The following is an 8852-nucleotide window of genomic DNA, read 5'->3' on the forward strand; positions in this document are numbered from 1 at the left end:
AAAATATTTAATGAAAAATTGAAGTAAATTTTTTGGGATATCGTAAATGATTATTTTCTTTTTTCTATGAAGTAAATTGAGTTATAATTTAATAATTTTACTATCATTTGAATGTTTAATTGAAAGCTAGAATTATTTTTATTATTGCCAGATTTTGTATGAGTTTTAATTACAAAATTTCCAGTAGATTTAATTTGAATAACTGTTTCTTTAGCTGAGACATGTCTAGCTTCATTTATTCCTTTAATATAAAATTAGTTGATTAAGTCTCTTCGTTATAAAACAACTTTTTAATGATAATGCAATTAGTAATCTTTCTTGTTACATAATTTCTAGTCTTTTCAATTATTATTATCTACTACACTTTAGTTCATAATAGACTCTAGCTGCTTTATCATTCTCTTAGGGCATCTTTTAGTCACGCTTCCTTGCATTTTGGGAACTTTTTGATGTAATTTGAAGCACATTTTGTCAACTTTGTTTGTTATTTTTGAGAGGAAGTCCACGAAAAAGTTGCCTGCAAGTTGGCCACACCCCAATCGACAGCCTCTCAACCGTTTTCCCCTCCCCCCTTTTTGGCATTACCTTTTTTTTTTGGTTGGCTATGGTAACAGGAGAAGGCAGCAGCCAGACAAACAGGAAATAGACAATTTTGTATCAAAGCTGCGGCGAGACATTCGAAGAGAGTCGGAATTGCAAATCGCATTGCGAGATCAACATGGAAATCCCTTTTAAATTATTTAACACAAAAATCGAGTCGCAAAGTTATCCAAAGTCATGCTCTTGCATTCAACACGCTCCACTTGAGCTCCCAACTTCTGTTGATGTTGTTGTTGCTGCTGCTGCTGTTGCAGACATTTTCCCAGGCATGTCATAAAGAATGCCCTCGAGTGCCGCTTCGTTCGTGAGCATGAAAATAATTTCCTTGACTCCTTCCACCGACTGTTTTTTTTGTTGGCCTGCCTCCTTTGTGGCGCATAATAAAAATTGCCAACAGTTGCAGCAGGCGAAACTCTTTCTCTCCACATCTTGGCCAAGTGCATCGCGTGCTTACGGCCAGGCCAAAAGGGTGCCTCGACACTGCTCACGTGCAAGCAGGCAAGCGGGCTGTCCAAACAGGCCAAAGCCAACAGGCAAGAGAGCTAAGAACAAAACAACAAAAGCAACTCAAGTGTGGCAACAACAACAACAGCAGCGAATTGAGCTGAACTCTATAAAATCGAGTATGGGAACCAGACCAAGTGCAGGTCGGGAATGAATGAAGGACCAAATGCTGTCGGTCGTGTCACATTACGTGGCGAGAAAAACGTCTAGTCACGTGGTCAACTGAGCCACTAGAGAGCGGGACAGCGAATTGAGGTAGAAAGAGAGCACGAACTAAAGAGTGAAAGAGAGAAAGAAGAGGTAAAGTTTACGACTCTCATAGAACGTATGTGAGCGGAATGGTAACTTATTTATGAAATGTATGCCTGGCAAATATATTTCACAGCTATTCAATGAATTGAGTAGGCCAATGTGAGTTATAGAGTGGTTTTCTTTTGGGATACACCTCAATAAAATATGAACAAACGTAGACGGAAGTTGCCTAAGCAGCGTTGAAAGCAAGAGATCCTGCGCTGAATCATTAAAGAGTGCGAGGAAGGCACAAAATTTAAAGTTGAAATGAGTCTTAAAGTGTAAAGTGTATTACTAGTATTAAAGAGAATATAATAAGCATTAATAAAACAGATTTTTTTAATTTGAAGTATGTATACCAGAAGTAAGTAAAGAAATATTTTTTTATGAGCAAAAACGCCTACTTTCTACGGGTCTTAGTTGCTTTGGTAAAAAATCTGGTATATATATTGTACACTATGTACATCTAGTACTATATTAATATACCAAATATAGCCTTCGGTATATTTTAAGAAAAATACCGAACTAATTTCCTACTTACATGTTTAAATCTAATCTTCTACTTTGAGAAATACTTAGTTTCTTTTATGGAACTAATAAGGCTAAGCTGAAAATAAATATGTAAGGCTAGAACAATTGAAAATTTAAATAAAGACTTCTTGGTGATTGGGTTAAAAGCCTTAGCCCTCAAAAGTTTAACAATAATATTTTCAGGATTCCAAAATGGGAAATTACTTAAAGGAAATGCATTTATTTTTATTATATTTTAAGTTTAAGTTGAAAGTCTCTATACTAAAAATATTGTCTTTCGTCTAACCATATTTCTTTGTTTGTGTTCTCAAATGCTATCCAACTGATAAGAAGTTATATAACTATGAACAAAAAAATTGCAGGGTTCATTGGAAAACTACCGTTTATGTTAATTTAATATTAATTAATTACACAATTTACTTAATGTCGAATAGACAAATTTTAAAAAAGGAAGTTTATAAAGTTTCCTTAATTGTGCATTAGCTGCAGTTATCATTTTTGAAATAAATTACTTTAATATCTTTTAGATTCATCTGCAATCTGAAGTTAAACACTTTAACAGTTTCCTGTTTGGGTGTGTCATGGTTTCTATGTCTTGGGAATGCAGAACACAACTTAAGTATATAGTTGTTGCATGGGAAGACTTAATTAGTTGCATGAGTTATTTTAAAGGGGGTGCAAGCACTTACGCAGCCATTCTTGTGAAGCACTCGGAAACCGCAATGGCACAAAGGCTCGACATTGTGTGGTATTGTGCTAAGCTCTGGGCGGAATGGCAACTGGCAACTTGCAACTGGCAACTGGCTGAGGTGCAACTTGAATTGGCAGCAGACCGTGTGGCAACAACGGGTGGAACGGGTTGAGAAGAGAAGGGGCACAAAATTGAATTGCGACTTTTTATGCTACCTGACATCCCACGTTTAAAGAGCGAGAGAGAACGAGAGAGAGAGAGAGGAAGAGGAAGGGGATCATAATGGAAACAGGATATTTCATTACATTTGTGCATGCATGAGTGCTGACTGTGAGGGCGAAGGTTGCCCCGCCCCCACACACACACACACAAACATACAGGGAGACAGACATGCACACGTACATAGATGGAAGGCAACATTGTTGAAATGTGCAAATATTGGCTCAAGTGGCGGCAATAAAAGAGTCGCTGCTAAGTCTACTCCTGACTCGTGTTTCTATTATGAGCATGTCCTTCTATCTATGTGTGTGTGTGTGTTTGTAGGGGTAGGCGGGGGCGTGGCACCCTCTCGAGGGGATTCTTTAGCTCAACACAAGGACAACAGCTCCTTTATCTGAAGGTGCGCGCACAATTTAACATTAAATTAGTCATGAATGTCGTCGCAGTAGCAATTTCAATTTCCATTGATTGACAGTTGAATTGCAGACAAAAACTCTGCTCTGACCTTTAACCTTCCATTCTACAGCCAGTCAACGCCATTCTCAGCTAGCGTACATATATACATATATATTTTTGCATAATTGCAAGTCGGCAACGACGATGTCGCAATATTTCAACGTCTGCCATGGATTTGGATGGATGCGCATAAAAATACAGCATAATATAATATGCTTAACCCCTGCTTGCCGTTGAGTTGGAGCCGGGGAAGGGGTCGAAGAGGAGAAGTAGGAGGAGGAGGAGGAGGTTCGTCGTTGTGGTTTTGTGTGTGGCAGTTAACTTTGCCGTGACATGTGGCAAGCATAAAAGAACCGTAGAATGTCATGTTTGTTGTGGGCCGAACATGACGTTGAGTGGACAACCGAAACGACGACAACGACGACGACGATGATGATGACGTGGACTGCGACGCTGGCAGCGTCATGTGACTCACACAATTTACTGAGGGCAGCGACAGCAGCATAGGCAGTAGTCATAGCTTTTAGGGAGGGGGGTGGGAGCGAGGACGAGGGCGAGAGGTGCCTGTGTCAACACATTGGCAAATTACACTATGTAACAAGAGTTGAATTTATTGCTGAGGGTGAAGTTTGCCAAAAAAAAGTGAGGTTAGGGTGAAGCCAGAGTGAGGTTAAGGTGAGCTGAGCGGAGGTGTGAGGTTAGGAAGAGCTATATAAGAAAGAAGAATGCTGAATTTGTAAGAAGAAGACAAGAATGAATTTTACAAAAAAAAAGGTAGAATGCTAAATAAACAAGAAGAAGAAGAAGAAAAAGAAGATAATATGGAGCTGAGCTAAGTTTAGGTGTGAGGTTATGGAGAGTTCTACAGAAAAGTAGAATGCTAAATTAGGAGAAAGATGAAGAAGAACAAGGCAAGAACGAGCTGAGCTGAGTAGAGATGTGAGGTTAGGGAGAGTTTTAAAAAAAAAAGTCGAATGCTAAGTTCAGAAGAAGAAGAAGATAATATGGAGCTGAGCTGAGGTTAGAGAAAGTTCTACAAGAAAGTAGAATGCTAAGTTAAGAAGAATGGGACAAGAAGGAGAAGATCTGAGTAAAGGTGTGAGGTTAGGGAGAGTTTTACAAAAAAAGTAGAATGCTTAATAAAGAAGAAGAAGAAGATAATATGGAGCTGAGCTAAGTTGAGGTGTGAGGTTATGGAGAGTTATACAGGAAACTAGAAGGCCAAATTAAGAAGAAGAAGAAGACGACATAAATGAGATGAGCTGAATTGAGGTGTAAGGTTAGGGAGAGTTCTACAAGAAAGTGGAATTCAAAACTAAGGAGAAGACGTAAATAGGAAGTGAGAAGATTTTGTTTGAAAATGAGTAAGCAAAGCTTTAAGGGGAGTTCTTTCCTACTAATGTAATATTATAAAAAGAGATAGAATACCTTTATAGTAGAACCAGAGGACCATATAAATAAGAAGGTAATACACAAATTTATCAGCACGAATTAACAACAAATTTTGGGTAAAGACAAAGTTTTTTAAGCTGAATATCGAGTTAGGATATGACAAGATTTATGATTAAGTTTTCTGTCCAATCAATTTCAAGAATTATAATTCACACCTAATTAAATTTAATATTTGATTGATTAACAATACCATATTTTCATAATTTTGTTATAAACTGTTACTAAACTTTGAATATAGGTGAATACTCGTATTTGTACTCACAACATTTTAAAATGTGAAACTTTTTCAACTCAGATTTGGTACATTTTTAAACTTTTCTTTAATTAATAATACGTTTGAAATTTAAATGATTTCTTCATTTTGTCAAAATCGAATGTGTATTCATAAGTAAATTAAATCACATTTCAAACCAATTTCTTTTATAAAATCTAGTTAATTGAAATGTCCCAATTTGTATGTAGCTTAGTGTATATATACGAGTATTCAGAGGTGGTGGTGGGCGAGTTAGTTGACCCGCTACAATTTGTCCAAATGACGGTCAGTTGGGTGACCTTTAATATGCTCCTTGTGTTTGTTCATTAAATGCGGCTCAAATTTTAATTAAATGTCGCCTCGAGCCCGACGATTATTTTGGAACGCACTTTCCACACACACAAACACACACACACACACATAGATATTTCACATAACGGTCACATTTTTCATTTTTTTATTTTTCATTCTGCATTTCATTCACTTTTCTTCTCGTTTCGTTTCATTTCGTTACGTTTTGTTTTCGTTTTTGTTGTTTTTGTTTTTGTTGTTGGGGGATTTTTTGCCCTACACATTTTTATTTTGTGACGATTTCGCTTTGGCAATGAAAATGTGGAAAATGTATTTTTAAAAAGGCCGCAACAACAAAATAACACTGCGGATTATCTCTGTTTTTTATGCCGCTTCTTCTTCTTCTACCTTCTACTCGCATATCTCTTCTTCTTCTTCTTCTATGTTTTACGTTCTGCATAGCTGCGTATTTAAATTTGATATTTAATTTCGTATTTCGTATTTTGCAATTTGCAAATGATTTAAAAATAATTGAAGCCATCTGACGAGCAAATTTCAATGATTTATTTATGTGTGCTGTTGGTAAATTTGATTTGAATTTAAATTTGGAACGCGTTGCCCCAGTAACGAGAAAGAGAAAGACACAGAGGAGTGAAAGAGAGAGGAGCAGCGAGCGGGTTACGAGCACTCGACGCCCATTGAATTAATTAGGCTGCGATGAGGACGACACTTTAAGCGCGAGCCATTCTACAGCTGTGGGTGGCCATAACAGTAGCTAACACACACACACACTTGCACACTTGCACACTCACACTCACACACGCACACTCTCACACACATATTCGTACGCACTTATACGCAGTTGCTTCAGCTGCTCCTCCTTGCTCTTGCTCCTTCTCGCTCTTCGCTGAAGCAGAAGCATTTTGCCCTAATTTTACTTTCTGCGATGTTATCAGGACACGCCGCACAGACGCATACACACACACACACACATACACTCACAGACAGAGAGACAGGACACTTCCACAGAGACAGAGACAAACTCACACACACTCACAAAGAGCACGAGCAACGAAGCGATTTCCTTTCTTTTTGCTTTTTAAATTGCGCCCGCCCACAGTTATTCCACAGTACTCCACACTGTCCTCTCCATCCCTCTCTCCTCCCTCCACCTCTCCCGCTTCCCCCCCACCTTTAAACAAACCCAGAAGAGAATGTCATAATTTACGCACTTTTTCATTTGTTTGTCGTTTAGTCGCGCTGCATGGTTAACATTTTGTTTGGTCCACGTTGCGCGTCCTGTTTTGCGGTCGCCCTAATGAAATTAAAGTGCAAACCTCAAACGAAAAACTGTGGCACACACACACAGAAATACACACAGATACACGCGCAAAAAATGGCTAAAATAGAGGCAAACCGAAAAAGCCCGAACCGAACTGTGCGAATTCACTCCGTCGAAATGTTTTCCGCTGTGTTCCGCCGTGTTTTGGAGTCCGCGCGTTGCGTCCGTGCCGGGAAAATGTCTACAATGAACTGATGACAGCCAGCAACGGGCAATGCTCGGCAAAACTCAGTACACGGCGTCGCCTTGCGCCACACGCCACACGGAGACAGAAACAGAGACAGAGACGCAGACAGAGCACGGAGCACACACGGTCATGGCATGCGTCGTTGTCGTCTTTGAGTTCGACATCGGTGAATGTTCGTGCTCGTGCGTTGGCTGCGTCTGTGTTTTGGTTAGGTCGCTGCCTTTTACTAAATTATTTAATTTTTGGACTCATCGAAAAAGAGACAAGCAAAAAGGAAAAGAGAGAGAGAGCGTGTGCCAGCAAAGCTCTGTAATTGGCTTCTCTTTGTGTTCGAACAGTGGGGTGGATGATAAGGAGTTGCTGGTAAATAATTAAGTGTGCCTTGTTGCTAAATGATAACAAATGTTGTAAGATATTGAACCGAGTTGCCTTTAAACAACCTACTTTGAGTTATTTTATGATTAGACCACTAAATTAGGATGTTGAGATAAGAAAAAGAAAACGTGTTTTATATTTCAAAAATCGAAAAATAATTTAATCCATAAATTTTGTATTTTTGAAAAAAATAATACTGATAAATCCTTAAGCGTGTGTTGTTTGTTATTTAATAAGAAAAGGTGTTTGGTTTCCTATTTATTCCTATTTATTTTACAATTATGGAATGATGGAAAGATACATTTTTCATTTTATATCACAAAAAAGACTACAAATCAGATTAGCCTATCAACTTTAAAATAAAAAGAAAAGAAAAATATTATAGATGAGTTTTTAAGAGAGAAATGGAAACGTATTTACAAAAAATTTACTGCAAAGGGGAAAAATATATATAATTATTGCTGAATATTTGAGCGCTTGTAATTACTAATGGATAAATAATAATAGTTTTGATGCTTGAGTAAACCACTCCTTCGTATACCTAATTTACTCATAAAATACTCATCATCATACTCAAAATTTCTTATTTCACTTACCTTTGTTCTCTCTTTTATTAATCGTTTAACAATTCGCACAATTTCACAACTATTTCATAATAGTTTAGGCTTGAGAAAGACCACTCTTACGTATACTTAATTTTTCAAATACTCATCGAAAATTACCTATTCCACTCACCTTTGTTCTCCATTTTATTGGTCGTATAACAATTAGCTCAATTTCACAACTATTTGATAATAGTTTTGACATGAGGAAGACCACTCCTACGTATACTTAATTTATATTAGCACTTTAAAACAACCACGCGCTGTCAAATTTGCGACAAACAAACTAGTTTTTGCACATCATTAATGACGGATTATATCAGGAACTAGTCGCACCTGATTTATATGTATCTCCATAGGAAACTTTTCTAGAGTAGACAATGAATGAGATTTCGATATTTCAGCTCTATATGCATAACAATGCGCATCCATTTAAGATTTATTGCAGTTCATAAAATTAGTTAAAAGAACATGATTCAAATAAAATCGAACATTCAAATAGAATATAAGTGAAGACTACTGTTTTACGCTTTGCTAAGATAAAAAAGTAGAATAATAAAATATAAAACAAAAAAACGAGAATATGAAGCTAAGTTATTATTCAATTCTAACATTATGTATAACACTTAGGCTTCTCTGACATAATTTATGTATATTTTAACCGAATAATCGCTTATGAAACTGTTCCTTATATTAAAGTTAAAGTAAAATCATTAATTAGTATTTACTTTTACTTTTTTTAAGTCCATTTTATTTACATATCTAAAAGTTAATACAAAATCATTAAATACAGTCTTTATAAATCTTCTCAAAATGAAGACTGAAAATTATTTCTAGTTTCCTTATTATTTTACTTTTCCATAAAAAGTTATTTCAATATTCTTATAATTTTACTTATCCGTAATTTTGTGCTCTCAAAATAAGGTTTAAAAATTATTTCTAGCTTCCTTATTATTATAGCCCATAAACAACTCATTTGAAGGTCTATTAGAATTTTAATAAAAAATGTTCTTTGCACATAGCGAGGCGCTTTTTAATTCCCTTGGCAATTTAGTGCA

At 36.6% G+C, this 8852-nt stretch overlaps 1 protein-coding gene across 4 annotated transcripts in view; it reads right to left on the reverse strand.

The window, feature by feature from the left end:
* The window catches only part of LOC133840363 (uncharacterized), a 36462-nt gene extending 29645 nt beyond the window's left edge, over positions 1–6817 (reverse strand). For 2 of the 4 annotated variants that reach the window (XM_062272153.1, XM_062272154.1), the window contains exon 1: positions 6521–6817. The gene's annotated coding sequence lies outside the window, so the exon portion shown is untranslated. The remainder of the gene's footprint in view (positions 1–6520) is intronic. The other 2 variants (XM_062272155.1, XM_062272156.1) reach the window with 2 other exon arrangements.
* Positions 6818–8852: the final 2035 nt, after the last annotated feature.

Source organism: Drosophila sulfurigaster, chromosome 3, assembly GCF_023558435.1.
Source record: "Drosophila sulfurigaster albostrigata strain 15112-1811.04 chromosome 3, ASM2355843v2, whole genome shotgun sequence".
Lineage (NCBI taxonomy): Eukaryota > Metazoa > Arthropoda > Insecta > Diptera > Drosophilidae > Drosophila > Drosophila sulfurigaster.